This window comes from Pinus tabuliformis, chromosome 3_2 (assembly GCF_031772625.1).
Source record: "Pinus tabuliformis cultivar Carrire ecotype Pingquan chromosome 3_2, CPIR1, whole genome shotgun sequence".
NCBI lineage: Eukaryota > Viridiplantae > Streptophyta > Pinopsida > Pinales > Pinaceae > Pinus > Pinus tabuliformis.
In genome coordinates, this window is record NC_142302.1 from 184,366,725 (window position 1) to 184,383,738 (window position 17,014).

Here is a 17,014-nt window from a genome sequence, read left to right on the forward strand (position 1 = left end):
AGAAAGGATTAACGAGAAGAGTGAAGAGTACTTGACTACTAGGTCAAGGGTTTTGGTCTTGGTATTTGTCAATTGGAATCTCCAAAAGAATAATTTGTGTGGGTTTTCCCCTCAAAGAGTGAGAGGTTTTAGCCCTGGCTCATAGCCTACATTCTATGTCTCTTGTCTATTTATGTTTATGCATTGGTAGCTGTTTGATGAAGAAGAACACTAATAACTTAAGATAAGAGAAGATCCTAATGTAATGAAGTAAAATATACTCACAAGAAGTTACTAATAGTGAGAAATCACCTAAGTCTAATGCCATAGGTTTCTCAAAAATTCACACTCACATAATAGGGCACCTAGACCAAACATGCGTCAATTCATACATGAGACAACATATGACCAGGAAGAGAAGGTGAGCCAAGGGATTCCTTATGCAGATTATTTAGAGGAGTATAGAGCATTGGGACATGAGTTCCAAACTGTTATGAGTTTCATTGACTTTTTCCACCTCCTATTAAAAAGAAAGCCTAAGATAGTTCAAAAGGATTTGAAGTAGAGTCACAAGCTGCATAAGACATTGGGGAAGGTGACCATTCTTGGCTTTGATGGGTAATCGAAAAGCTCAACTCGATCATAGGTACAAAAATTGGATATATTTTTCTAGTTGCATTAGATGACAAAGGAAAGACCATTAAGTTGACCACATTACACTTGGACGGTGAAGCCCATTAGTGGTTGTACCATGCACTACTACATATAGGAAAAATTTCCGATGAAATATTTTGATAGTATGGCCCGTACTGTTGCAAATTACAAGAAAAATGTCATCTTTTTGTAGTGTTCTTGTGTTTGTTGATATTCGAATGAATGATGAATAGGGCATCGATATTCTGATGATTTATCTATATGGTGTCTCTTTTCTGATGCAAACAATGTGAACATTATGTGACCATTTGTTTTTGACTGGCCATCTTTGACTTTGGCTAGTCAACGACCACCATAATTTCGACGACCAACAAAAATATAAATACCCTGCATGTAAGACATGTTGCAACATCTTTGCTATAACTACAATAATTTTGTTTTATATAGTAATGGCATAGGGAAAACATTATCTATATATATATATATATATATATATATATATATATATATATATATATATATATATATATATATATATATATCAATTACATTAAAAAAATATAACACTAGATCTAATTACATGCATACTCAATTTTATAACGTAATCATCACATAATGTTTTTGTGGCTTGGAAGAATGTCAAAAAACATTAGATGGGGAACATCTAATCGACCAGGGGTTGATGTGTTGAAAAATGTAACTAGTGTTGGTCTTCATAATTGTATTTGAGTCATGATGTAAAGTATTTGTTAAGAGAAATAAAAATGAATTTTATTATTACAAAAATTGACTTATTAAAGCATGGGTTTCATGCTTGGGTTAATGGTTTATAGGTCAAAGCCTCCATTGTAGGCTTCCATGGTTTATGTCAAGTGTCCTTGTCTATGTCATAATGTAATAGACCCTTCTTGGGCATTGTCAATCAAGAAACAAATTTATTTTGATGTAAATTAGGTCTTCTAGGCCCCCTCCACCAATTCATCCTCAAGAAAGGACAAGTCAACCTCAACAAGGGAATTCAACCTCACAGACTCACTATATATTGGACAAACTCGACTCATTTGGAAGCACATCACACAAGTTCAAATTTCAGAAGTTAGAAGTAGTAAAAGGTACAAAAATCAAGCAAGGAGGAAAGGGCTAGTGAAGGAGAAGGAAGTATTTATCTAGCTAAGGAAGTCAAAATTTTCTCTCTTGTCTCGCACGTGCAAAGAAATTGAAACTACAAGAGGATCAAAATTGCAGTCTTGAAGCTGGGCCGAAATTTTGATGCATTAGGGTTGAAAATTTGTCCTTGATGCAATATTGTCGTCATATTGAAGCAACGCTGATGCAATATTGTTGTAGTCAATATTTGAAGGTGGGAAGAATAGTTTGAGCGCTGACTTGTTGAGAAATCAATGCTAGTAGAATTAGGGTTATATTTTTCTTTCTTTATAATTACTTGTGAATTATGTTGGCTTCTTTTACTTGTTTGTTTATTATCTTTCATCAAGTAATTACCAAATTATGTGTGTATGAAGATCACAAAAACACAAGACACAAGATGTAGGCACTCTTCCAGGGAAAACCCCCTATCTAGGGGAAAATCCAGTCAAAATCTCTTCCTTCAATAGTTTTCTTGAGACTCTTTAACCTAGACACAGACCTCCTCCAACCACCAAGTCAACCTCCTCTTCCAGCAACTTCGATCCAAAATATCAACCTTGAAGCAACAACATTTCAACCCAGTAGATGGTAGCAATAACAACTTCAACTAGACAAGAAAATCTTTGATCTCCCAGAGAAACCCAAGCGAGAGAGAGAGAGAGATAGCCCAAAACTTCTATTTTCTCTTTTCCTTCCTCTTTTTCCAACTTAGCACTTCCATCCTCTTCTTCCTTCACACTTTTCCATCTCTTTCTTCTGGATATCAAAGTTATGAGTGAGTGAGAGAGTGCTCCAAATGAATTTGATCTCCTTGTATATATAGGCTTTAGGTGAGGTCGAATTTCCCTGTTTGAGGCAGCTTGATCTTCTTGACGCTGACTTGGTGTGGAGGTGTCAAATACCTTACTTGACTCAATAATAAATAATTTTACATGATTCAAAAGCTCAAGAAGGGTCTCTTTAAATGGATAATGACTCTAATGACTCAAAATAAATCCTAGAAGTCCTAAATGGGGACTTTGACCTAAAACATGATGACCCAAGCATGAAACTCATGCTTTAATAAGTCATTATGATAATAATAAATTTCTTCCTTATCATTATTTTGATAAGTACATTATACAATGACTCAAATACATTTATGAAGACCGAACCTAGTTACTTTTTTCAACACTCCCTCTTAACTAGGGAGGTATTCATAATAACATATACAAATATAAGGAAGATGTTAAACCATATGAACTATGAAGAGTATAGGCACCACAATGCCATGGACTAGATTCCTGACTAGGGAAATATATCAAAGGTCCTCTAACAGTTTAGGCACTCACAATGCCATGGAATAGATTCTTGACCAAGCAAATCTATCCGAGTGGGACTAATATGGACTAAAACTTTCACCCTCTAGGTACCATCAAGCTTACCTGCTAACCATCAACTCAGGGATCTAGGTGCGTATCCAAGGTCAAAGCTCTATGACCAATTCCACCCTCCCTACATTGAGAACTAGACATCAACACATAGTGTCGGCCAAATGTCCTCCCACGTGATGTGTTTCACACAAAAAGCCTCAACAAATCTCTTCCAAACTTTTATCGTCATCAGCGAGATCAACAATATCAACTAAACCAAGCATGCTTCTAAGATACTCAAAATTTATATTAGGAAGAGTTTTTTTTCAGTATATCATCTACCTAATCATTTGTTGGGACATACTATAGCTTCACGATCCCATCTTGCACCAAGTTCCTAATGTAGTGGAAATTATTGTTGATATGCTTCGTCCTAGCATGAAACATGAGATCTCCAGACATCTTCATGCAATTTTGATTATCACAGTTTATGACAGTAGGATCTAGAGGATTCTCGAACAAATCTGTCAGAAGCTTCCTCAATTGTACAACCTCCTTTCCTACTTCATATGCAACCACATACTCTACTTCACCACTACTCAAAGCAACACGATCTTGTTTTCTGCTCATCCATGAGATCATGGCAGATCCTAAACTAAAGCTTCCACCTGTAGTGCTTCTACCATCTATTTCACTACCAACCCAATCAGAATCTGTGAAGACAATCATCTTGACTTCCTCGCTATTGTACTTTAGGCAGTGATGTATAGTGCCACGAAGACATTTCAATATATGCTTGGTAACTATTTAGTGATCATGATGAGGATCCAACTAAAAATGACTAAGAATGTTCACAGCAAAGCATATATATGGCCTAGTATTTACCAGATACATCATATAACCCACCAACTGACGATAGGAGGTAGGATCCACGAGACTTGAGTTAGAGCCCCTCAACTTCTTGAGATTGGTGATCATAGGAGTAGTCATGGTCTTGGAATCCATCATCCCAAATTTCTGCAACAACTTGATGATATAATTTCCTTGCCCAAATATATCTCCCCGGGATTTTTCCATACTTCTAGACCTAGGTAATAGTGCATTAGTCCTAGGTCCTTCATCTCAATTTCAGCGACCAACATCTTCTTTCATTCTTGTATCCTTCACCCCACACCTGTAATGAATAGATCATCCACATATAATAGAATAACATCTAGCTCATTATCCACTACCTTGATGTAGAGATTTAGATCAATGGAACTCTTCACAAACCCAATTCTTAGAATGTAGGATCCATTCTTTCATACCATTCCCTACGAGCTTGCTTCAAACCATATAGGGCCTTCTTGAGTCTACATACATGAGTATCTTTTTTATTTAATTCAAAGCCTTCGGGTTTCTCAATGTATACTTCCTCATTGAAGGTCCTATTCACAAATGTTGTCTTCACATCCATTTGATGGATATTCCATCCCATTATATCATCCAATGAAACCAAAAATATAATGGTAGTATACCTTGTAGTGGGTGAAAATATTTCTTCATAATATATGCCTTCCTTTTAAGAGAAACCCCTTGCAACAAATCTAGCTTTGTATGTGTCTGTACTTCCATCAACAATGTGCTTGATCTTGTAGATCCATTTGGAGGTGACAACTGATTTGTCAATAGGTCTGGGAATGATTTCCCAAACCCCATTCTTCATGACGGATTGGTATTCTTCCTGCATAACTTTCTTCCATAGTTCTTGAAGAGAAACTTCTTCAAATGTAGATGGTTCAGCTTCAATTAGTTTTGGCATATATGCAACATATCCATAATATATTTTTAGCCTTTGGTTTCTCTAAAGGTTCTTTTTGCAACTCCATGTCCTTCAACATCTTCAAGAGTAACTTTTAACCAATTTGGCCTCCTCCTTGTTTTCGGTATGATCACAGGTTGAATAGGATCACTTGGTCCTTCTTCTTCTTGAATTGTAGATGGATTGTCAGGTTGTACTTCTTCTTCTTCAAATATAGGTATATCTTCATCATCAGAATCTATAGGAATGTCCTTGGATATTTTGTAGGCATGATTTTCATCAAATATAACTTGCCAGCTTAATTCAATATATCTCCCTTCCTTGATGTAGATTCTATATTCCTTTGAGGAGAGACTATAGCCAATGAAAATCCCTTTGATGCCTGTAGAATCGAACATCTTTCATTTTTTCTTTGGAATGTGAATATAGGTAGGACTCCCAAATATTTGGAGATGGTCCACTCTTCACTTCTTCCCTATGAATACTTCCTCAAGTTTCATATTTTCAAGAATTATACGAGGACTTCTCAAGTCTTCAGTTCTTGAAAATATGGCACTTGAGGATGTTCAGATGAGCCTACAGTGCAGTTCAGATGAGGAGATCTTCTAGTCCATGTAGGTCAAAATTTACTTCTGCAGTTGCAGCTTCAGTTTCAGCAGCTTCTAGCTTCACATGTGTGAGGGAGAGACCCTTTTTTGTGTAGTAGAGAAGAGACTCTTTTCTGCACAGTAGAGAGAGAGATGTGATGAGATGAGTGAGTCCAAATGAGGAAAAGTCCTCCTGTATTTATACACAACGTTAGTGTTTGAATAGATGCAACTGTTGGGGTTCAGAGCCTACATGAGTTGTAGGTCGGCTTGATAATAACTCCATAATCAAAATAAATTCATATCTCCATGAATACTTATCAGAATCGGATGATATTTATATCAATCCTACACCTCTCGAAGAGAGGAATCTAATAAAAATATTATTAGCCATGAATATGATTACAAACATGAAGTTTTGCCCTAGTTGCCAATTTTAACACTCCCTCTCAACTAGGGAGAACTTTATTAAGTTTTGGTATGTTCTATGCTTATAATAGTTTACTTCTTTTTCTTATTATATTCCACAGATTAGAAATCACATGTACATAAATTAAAGTGCAGATAGAACATTAAACGATCGATAGAAAACAAGCCAAGATAAGAGACACAAGATGTGGCGGCTAGCCAAGGACAAACCCCACAATGTGTGGGGAAACCCTTTGATCAAATCTTCTTTTATCTTCAATAATTCAGCAGAGAGAAATATTACAATAAATCTGATTTATATCAGTAGTAGCAAACCCTAGATCAGCAACATCAACATTAGCGGCTTCATTATCAAACTAGGGCAGATGATATCTCACAAACCAATCGTCGGATCAGCTTGATTCCACCACCAAAAGTTGCGGCTTCCATAGGAGGTTCAGATGAACCTACAACGTAGTTCAGATGAGGATATCTTCTAGTCCACACAGGTCAAACTTCACTTCTGCAGTTGCAGCTTCAGTTTCAGCAGCTTCCTTAAAAACTAGGGCAGTCGATATCTTGCAAACCGTCCATCGGATTGACTTGATTCCACCACCAAAAGTTGCGGCTTTCAGAGGAGGTTCAGATGAACCTACAACATAGTTTAGATGAGGATATATTCTAGTCCACATAGGTCAAACTTTAATTCTGCAGTTGCAGCTTTAGTTTCAGCAGCTTCCGGCTTCACATGTGTGAGGGAGAGACCCTTTTCTGCGCAGTAGAGAAGAGACTCTTTTCTGCGCAGTAGAGAGAGAGAGAGAGATGTGATGAGATGAATGAGTGAAAATGAGGAGAAGTCATCATGTATTTATACACAACATTGGTGTTTGAATAGATGCGACTGTTGAGCTTCTGAGCCTACATGAGTTGTAGGTCAGCTTGATAATAATTCCATAATCAAAATAAATTCATATCTCCATGAATACTTATCAAAATCAGATGATCTTTATATCAATCCTACACCTCTCGATGAGAGGAATCTAATAAAAATATTACTAGCCGTGAATAAGATGACCCACATGAAGTTTGGCCCTAGTTTCCAATTTTTACACTCCCTCTCAACTAGGGAGAACTTCATCTGCAATCTGTTTGACGGTCGCTACTATTCATCCATCAAATGCACTGCCCTGTACAGCCTGACCCTTGCCCTACTCTGCCCTATTCTACCTATTTTTCTTTGTCTTGTTCTACCCTGCACTGATCTGTATTGTTCTGCTCTGTTATGCTCTGCTCTTGCATTGTTCGGTTTTGCTATGCTTTTGTCCGAATTATGAAGAAGAAGAAATGATCGAGGATGTATCATACTGACTCAAAGTCAGTCTCAACCAACCCGAAGTCAGCATCATAGTGAGTACAACTCCACTGGTCCGAGACCAGTATCATCCTCCACTGACTCAAAGTCAGTCTCAGAGTGCGTACCACTGGTCCCAGACCAGTCTCAACCGACCTGAAGTCAGCTTCATAGTATGTACCACTCCTACCACTAGTCCTAGACAATTATCACAGTCTTAGAGAGTGTACCACTGGTCCCAGACCAGTCTCAATTGACCCGAAGTCAACATCATAGTATGTACCACTCTCACTAGTCCCAGACCAATACTCCACCAACACGAAGTCAGTCTCATAGTATGTACCACTCGTCCCAGAATAGTCTCAACCAACCCGAAGTCAGTGTCATAGTGTGGTACAACTCCTACCACTGGTCCAGACCAGTACCATTGATCCCAGATCAATGGAGGTCATCCTAGCGTAGACAGTACGGTAGATACAACGATGCGTCCATCGGTACTACTATGGTCCCTAACTTCATTTCCTGCTCATTGATCAGATGAGAGGTACTTCCCATGAGTCCCAGACTGCATGGGTAGGATACCTCGATAGGAGAACTAATGAATCCTGTCCTCACAGGAGAACACATCAATCCTACTACAATCGCCATGGAGAACACATCAATCTAGGCCTCACAGGAGAACTAATCATCCTGCTACACAGGAGAGCGAATCATCATGTTCCACAAGAGAGTGAATCATCTTGTCCCACAAGAGAGAAAATCATCTATCTAGGCCTCACCGGAGAACACATCAATCCTGCTACAATCTGTTAGGTTTATTTTAGCTGGGAATCCGGCGCTGAAGTCCATTTGCACACAAATGCGTGCATAGGTGGTTCTGGCATATTCCTCTGTTTCTAGGCACCTGCATTTAAATTTCCCAATTGCATTTCCAATGGCTTTTAGCGAGGAGAGATTCCAGAGATGCAAGGGTAGGCTTGGCAATCTCACCCAAATTGGTGTTAAGGTTATGACTGCTATTGAGGGATCAAATGATGGGTTCCATGGCTTCATGAATATGACTGAGTTTTCCCAAAACTAAGGATCAGAATCTAGAATACATTGTCTGCTTTCAAGATTTTCAAAATCTACTACAAAGAAACCCCTAGCACAGGGGTAGATATTAATTTCATCAGAAATGATAGGCTTCCATACCTCCAAGATCCAACTCGATGGAGAACACATCAATCCCGGCCTCACAGGAGAATACATCAATCCTGCTACAATCGCGATGGAGAACACATCAATCTCAGCCTCACAGGAGAACTAATCATCTTGCTACACAGGAGAGAGAATCATCTTGTTCCACAAGAGAGTGAATCATCTTGTCCCACAAGAGAGCGAATCATCTTGTCCCACAAGAGAGCGAATCATCTTGTTCTAGTGCACACCACCAGGGGAGGGTGAGTCACCTTGTGGTCGTATGTTGCTCCAGTAAGAACAACAAGCCCTCAGAGCTCCCAGAGCTCAATGTATGCAACATGCAGGACCATTGTACAAGGGTTTCTTGATGACTCCAAGTCGTTTGAGAAAATCACAAATTAGATCTTTCCTTGGGGCTTTGACAAGGTGTATCGACCTATACATCATCTTAATGCTATGGAGCCTCCTTGCTCATCGACTTACCATATCCCAGATGATGTCTATCTGCTGGAGCAATCGACGAATACGAGATTCCTCAATAATCGAATCCCACCTCTGGTTGTTACAGAGAATCACAGTGGCATGTGTTCAAACAGCTCACTGAAGAGCTTCCCCTACCAGGCAGCTTCATACGAGATCATACTCGTAGATATGTATCCGGTCTCGGCAGTGCTTATGGAAACCGACTTTTGCTTCCTGCTCATTCATTATATCGAAGCATAATCCAAAGAGAAACAACACTAAAAAGTGCTCCAGTGATCCTCCACACTACCTGCCTAATCAGCATTCAAATAATCATGCAGTTTCATATTTTCGGTAGTGTATCTCAATCCATGAGAGATTGTGTCTTGAAGACATCTCAGAAGATTCTTGGTAGCAATCTAGTGAGGCTCAACCAAATATAAGCTCACAATGATAACTGCAAAACGTATGTTCGGATGGAGGTTCACCAAGAACATCAACGCGAATGAGTTTTTGAAACTTAGAGGCATTTCCCAAATCTGGTCCGACATCACTACCATATAACTTCTGAAAGTTAAGATCCTCGAGGTAGTCACAGGCTTGCAGTCCATCATACCAAATATTTTCAGAATATTCACCACATATTTTCCTTAAGATAGGAAAATTTCCCTTGGTTTCTGCCACACTTCAAGTCCTTGGTTCTTCATTTAAAATTCAAAAGCCAACTCCCTCTTACATTTATGAATGAGAGGGTATGCACCTGTTAGAAAGAGGTCATAAACGTACAACACCAGTCTGAGAGGTTTGTCATCTTCAACCTTAAAGTAAAGATTAGTATTAGCTTCAATCCTAGTGAATCCAAGCTTCATCAAGTAGCTATCGATCCTCTCATACCATGCTCAGGGTACTTGCTTCAGCCCATAGAGAGCCTTCTTCAACCTGCATACGTGAGATTTTCGATCATAAATCTCAAATCCTTCGGGTTGCTTCACGTAGACCTCTTCTTTGATCGAACCATGCAAGAACGCAGTCTTGACATCCATCTAATGTAGGTTTCATCCTTGTGAAGTCGCAAGGGCTATGATCGAGCAGATGGTCGTATATCTGGCAACAGGTGCAAATATCTCATCATAGTCTATACCTTCCTTCTGGGAGAAACCACGAGCAACAAAACGAGCCTTATACTTTTCCGTACTTCCATTTGCTGCATGCTTTATCTTGTAAAGTCATTTTAACATGACAACTATCTTTTCCTGGGGTCTGGGAACTACTTCCCAAACATCATTCTTCATAATGGACTCATATTCTTCGGTCATAGAATCCTTCCATACTTGATGCTTGACGACATCTGAGAATGATGAAGGCTCATTTTGTATAATCATGCTCATGATGGTCAGGTATCCCTGATACCTGTTAGGTTTCTTACTTTCACGGAAGGTTCCTCGAGGTGCAACATGTCCTTCAGCATCATCAAGTATCCCCCTAAGCCATGAAGGCCTCTTCCTAGAAGAGGGAGGCTCAGGTGGATAAATAGGATCCATGAGTTCCTCCAAATTAGGCATTGTTACATCATCTACCCATAGAGACAACTTCCACAATCATACAATTCTTCCTTTCCGCCACACCATTCTGCTCAGGAGTATGTGGTGTAGTAGTCTCCCTCTTAATGCTAGCCTCAGATATGCCTGAGTGAACCAACTGTAATATATCGGAGGTCTTGCTTTGGCTTGAGGAGAATGGTCCCCTTTTAAGCTTTCCTTTGGCACATCCTGGACATACACCTTCTTTCTCTACTTGGAATTCGGGCATCCCTGTTACCATTTGTCTTACATTGGGTAGAGATTTGTAATGAAGGTGGGCAAACCTCCGATGTCAAAGTTCGGAATGAAGAGATGTGTCATAAGTTATGACACCTAGCGGACTTCCATCGACTTGATATAATGGATCAACACGAAACCCAAGAGTAAAGGCATCTTTAACATTATTTTTCGATACACGTACCTTGCCATCGCTAAAGGTTACCTTGTACCCTTTGTCTTCCATTGCCGAGATGGACACCAGGTTCTTTCGGAGGTCAGGTGCATTTTATACATCCTGGAGTTTCTAGCCTTCTTGAATGGTTGTCCTCTTCCTTGATTTCCAGCATTCCTTTTACCTTTGCTATTGAATTTGTCATTCCTTTGATTTCCATCAGAGGGATTTTGATCATCGTCATGGTGAGAGTCCTTTCTATCAGGGCATTCTCTTGCATAGTGACCTGCTTTATTGCAGATTTAACATCGTCCTTATCTTCCTCCCTTGGGTCTAGCCTTTCCTTTTGATTTAGTCATGGAATTATTTCTTTTCTTAGCATTAGAAGAAAAGGCAGCAGGAGGACCTTTAGGCATGGGCATTTCTTGCTCTTCTTCCCTTGTTTCTTCTTGAATGCATCTAGCCATTAATTTCTCGAAACTAGGAATTACGTTATTGTTCAGAAGAGTAGTCTTGAACACGTACCATTCGGATGGTAATCCTCCAAGAGTCGTGAGTGCCATTTCTCTGTCAGTAATAGTCTCCCCAATAGATAGGAGATCGTTCTTGATCTCGGTGATTCTTAAGAAGTATGCTTGCATACTCTCATCTTTACCCTTCTTGATTTCCCTTAGCTTATTTCTAAGAAACAAAACTTTATTTACATCATTAACTTTAATTAAACTCACCAGTCCATCATAGATTTCCTTGGAGGTGTCCAATTCAGAGATGTAGGCCACCAAGTGCTTGTCGATAGAGTCCCAGATGATATTCTATTTTGACTTCTCCAGTTTTCCATTTGTTCCATGCAGCAGTGGATGCAATTGATGGAGGCTCAACAATATTGCCTCTTACATGGTCCAACACTCCTTGATCTTCTAGGGTTAGATCAATATACATCTTCCATCCGTGATAGTCAGCTTTCTCACAGAGCTTGTCTTCGGCAGGAAAGAGTGTTGAGGACCCCATAGTTCTTTTAAGATAGCCTTGCCAATCTTCTCTTCGGTGATTGCTCTTGCTCTTGCTCGGGCTTTGTCTTCACCTCAGCTCTGATACCATGTTAAGTTATGGTATGTTCTATTCTTATAATAGTTTACTTATTTTTCTTATTATATTCCACGGATTAGCAATCACATGTACATAAAGTAAAGTGCAAATAGAACATTAAACGATCAACAGAAAACAAGCCAAGACAAGAGACACAAGATGTGGCGGCTAGCCAGGGACAAACCCCACAATGTGTGGGGAAACCCTTTGATCAAATCTTCTTTTATCTTCAATAATTCAGCAGAGAGAAATAGTACAATAAATCTGATTTATATCAGCAGTAGCAAACCCTAGATCAGCAACATCAACATTAGCGGCTTCATTATCAAACTAGAGCAGATGATATCTCACAAACCAATCGTGAGATCGGCTTGATTTAACCACCAAAAGTTGCGGCTTCCAGATGAGGTTCAGATGAACCTACAACGTAGTTCAGATGAGGAGATCTTCTAGTCCACACAGGTCAAACTTCACTTCTGCAGTTGTAGCTTCAGTTTCAGCAGCTTCCTTAAAAACTAGGGTATTCGATATCTTGCAAACCGTCCGTTAGATTGACTTGATTCCACCACCAAAAGTTGCGGCTTTCAGAGGAGGTTCAGATGAACCTACAACACAGTTCAGATGAGGAGATATTCTAGTCCACATAGGTCAAACTTTAATTCTGCAGTTGCAGCTTCAGTTTCAGCAGCTTCCGGCTTCACATGTGTGAGGGAGAGACCCTTTTCTGCACAATAGAGAAGAGACTCTTTTTTGCGCAGTAGAGACAGAGAGATAGATGTGATGAGATGAATGAGGGAAAATGAAGAAAATTCCTCATTTATTTATACACAACATTGGTGTTTGAATAGATGCGACTGTTGGGCTTCTGAGCCTACATGAGTTGTAGGTCAGCTTGATAATAATTCCATAATCAAAATAAATTCATATCTCCATGAATACTTATCAGAATCAGATGATCTTTATATCAATCCTACACCTCTCGATGAGAGGAATCTAATAAAAATATTATTAGCCATGAATAAGATGACCCACATGAAGTTTGGCCCTAGTTTCCAATTTTAACACTCCCTCTCAACTAGGGAGAACTTCATTTGCAATCTGTTTGACGATTGCTACTATTCATCCATCAAATGCACTGCCTTGTACAGCCTGACCCTTGCCCTACTCTGCCCTATTCTACCTGTTCTGCTTTGTCTTGTTCTACCCTTTATTGGTCTGTATTGTTCTGATCTGTTATGCTCTGCTCTTGCATTGTTCTGTTTTGCTCTGCTTTTGTCTGAATTATGAAGAAGAAGAAATGATCGAGGATGTATCATACTAACTCAAAGTCAGCCTCAGAGTGTGTACCACTGGTCCCAGACCAGTCTCAACCAACCCGAAGTCAGCGTCATAGTGAGTACAACTCCACTGGTCCGAGACCAGTATCATCCTCCACTGACTCAAAGTCAGTCTCAGAGTGCGTACCACTGGTCCCAGACCAGTCTCAACTGACCTGAAGTCAGCTTCATAGTAAGTACCACTCATACCACTAGTCCTAGACCAATATCACAGTCTCAGAGAGTGTACCGCTGGTCTTAGACCAGTCTCAACCGACCCGAAGTCAACGTCATAGTATGTACCACTCTCACTGGTCCCAGATCAATACTGCACCGACACGAAGTCAGTCTCAGAGTATGTACCACTGGTCCCAGAATAGTCTCAACCGACCCGAAGTTAGTGTCATAGTATGGTACAACTCCTACCACTGGTCCAGACCAGTACCATTGATCCCAGATCAATGGAGGTCATCCTAGCGTAGGGAGTACGGTAGATACAACGATGCATCCATCGATACTACTATGGTCCCTAACTTCATTTCCTGCTCATTGATCAGATGAGAGGTACTTCCCATGAGTCCCAGACTGCATGGGTAGGATACCTCGACAGGAGAACTAATCAATCCTATCCTCTAAGGAGAACACATCAAACCTGCTACAATCGCCATGGATAACACATCAATCTAGGCCTCACAGGAGAACTAATCATCCTGCTACACAGGAGAGCGAATCATCCTGTTCCACAAGAGAGTGAATCATCTTGTCCCACAAGAGAGAAAAACATCTATCTAGGCCTCACAGGAGAACACATCAATCCTGCTACAATCGCGATGGAGAACACATCAATCCCGGCCTCACAGGAGAACACATTAATCCTGCTACAATTGCGATGGAGAACACATCAATCCCGGCCTCACAGGAGAGCTAATCATCCTGCTACACAGGAGAGCGAATCATCCTGTTCCACAAGAGAGTGAATCATCTTGTCCCACAAGAGAGCAAATCATCTTGTCCCACAAGAGAGCGAATCATCTTGTTCCAGTGCGCACCACCAGGGCAGGGTGAGTCACCTTGTGGTCGTATGTTGCTCCAGTAAGAACAACAAGCCCTCAGAGCTCCCAGAGCTCAATGTATGCAACATGCAGGACCCTTGTACAAGGGTTTCTTGATGACTCCAAGTTGTTTGTGAAAATCACAAATTAGATCTTTCCTTGGGGCTTTGACAAGGTGTACCGACCTATACATCATCTTACTGCTATGGAGCCTCCTTGCTCATCGACTTACCATATCCCAGATGATGTCTATCTGCTGGAGCAATCGACGAATACAGGATTCCACAATAATCGAATCCCACCTCTGGTTGTTATAGAGAATCACAATGGTATGTGTTCAAACAGCTCACTGAAGAGCTTCCCCAACCAGGCAACTTCATACGAGATCATACTCGTAGATATGTATCCGGTCTCGGCTATGCTTATGGCAACCGACTTTTTCTTCCTGCTCATTCATTATATCGAAGCATAATCCAAAGAGAAACAACACTAAAAAGTGCTCCAGTGATCCTCCACACTACCTGCCTAATCAGCATTCGAATAATCATGTAGTTTCATATCTCCGACAGTGTATCTCAATCCATGAGAGATTGTGTCCTGAAGACATCTCAGAAGATTCTTGGCAGAAATCTAGTGAGGCTCAACCAAATATGAGCTCACAATGCTAACTGCAAAACGTATGTTCGGATGGAGGTTCACCAAGAACATCAACGCGAATGAGTTTTTGAAACTTAGAGGAATTTCCCAAATCTGGTCCGACATCACTACCATATAACTTCTGAAAGTTAAGATCCTCGAGGTAGTCACAGGCTTGCAGTCCATCATACCAAATATTTTCAGAATATTCACCACATATTTTCCTTAAGATAGGAAAATTTCCCTTGGTTTTTGCCACACTTCAAGTCCTTGGTTATTCATTTCAAATTCAGAAGCCAAATCCCTCTTACAATTTTGAATGAGAGGGTATGCACCTGTTAGAAAGAGGTCATCCACGTACAACACCAGTCTGAGAGGTTTGTCATCTTCAAACTTAAAGTAAAGATTAGTATTAGCTTCACTCCTAGTGAATCCAAGCTTCATCAAGTAGCTATCGATCCTCTCATACCATGCTCAGGGTACTTGCTTCAGCCCATAGAGAGCCTTCTTCAACCTGCATACGTGAGATTTTTGATCATAAATATCAAATCCTTCGGGTTGCTCCACGTAGACCTCTTATTTGATCGAACCATGCAAGAACGCAGTCTTGACATCCATCTAATGTAGGTTTCATCCTTGTGAAGCCGCAAGGGCTATGATCGAGCGGATGGTCGTATATCTGGCAACAGGTGCAAATATCTCATCATAGTCTATACCTTCCTTCTGGGAGAAACCACGAGCAACAAAACGAGCCTTATACTTTTCCGTACTTCCATTTGCTGCATGCTTTATCTTGTAAAGTCATTTTAACATGACAACTGTCTTGTCCTGGGGTCTGGGAACTACTTCCCAGACATCATTCTTCATAATAGACTCATATTCTTCGGTCATAGCATCCTTCCATACTTGATGCTTGATGACATCTAAGAATGATGAAGGCTCATTTTGTATAATCATGCTCATGATGGTCAGGTTTCCCTGATTTGGTTTCTTACTTCCACGGAAGGTTCCTCGAGGTGCAACATGTCCTTCAGCATCATCAAGTATCCCCCTAAGCCATGAAGGCCTCTTCCTAGAAGAGGGAGGCTCAGGTGGATAAATAGGATCCATGAGTTCCTCCAAATCAGGCATTGTTACATCATCTACCCATAGAGACAACTTCCACAATCATACAATTCTTCCTTTCCGCCACACCATTCTGCTCAGGAGTATGTGGTGTAGTAGTCTCCCTCTTAATGCTAGCCTCGGATATGCCTGAGTGAACCAAATGTAATATATCGGAGGTCTTGCTTTGGCTTGAGGGGAATGGTCCCCTTTTGAGCTTTCCTTCGGCACATCCTAGACATACACCTTCTTTATCTACTTGGAATTCGGGCATCCCTGTTACCATCTGTCTTACATCGGGTAGAGATTTGTAATGAAGGTGGGCAAACCTCCGATGCCAAAGTTCGGACTGAAGAGATGTGTCATAAGTTATGACACCTAGCGGACTTCCATCGACCTAATATAATGAATCAACACGAAACCCAAGAGTAAAGGCATCTTCAACATTATTTTTCGATACACGTACCTTTCCATCGCTAAAGGTTACCTTGTACCCTTTGTCTTCCATTGCCGAGATGGACACTAGGTTCTTTTGGAGGTTAGGTGCATTTTATACATCCTGGAATTTCTAGCCTTCTTGAATGGTAGTCCTCTTCCTTGATTTCCAGCATTCCTTTTACCTTTTCTATTGAATTTGTCATTCCTTTGATTGCCATCAAAGGGATTTTGATCATCGTCATGGTGAGAGTCCTTTCTATCAGGGCATTCTCTTGCATAGTGACTTGCTTTATTGCAGATGTAACATCATCCTTATCTTCCTCCCTTAGGTCTAGCCTTTCCTTTTGATTTAGTCACGAAATTATTTCTTTTCTTAGCATCAGAAGAAAAGGCAGCATGAGGACCTTTAGGCATGGGCATTTCTTGCTCTTCTTCCCTTGTTTCTTCTTGAATGCATCTAGCCATTAATTTCTCGAAACCAGGAAT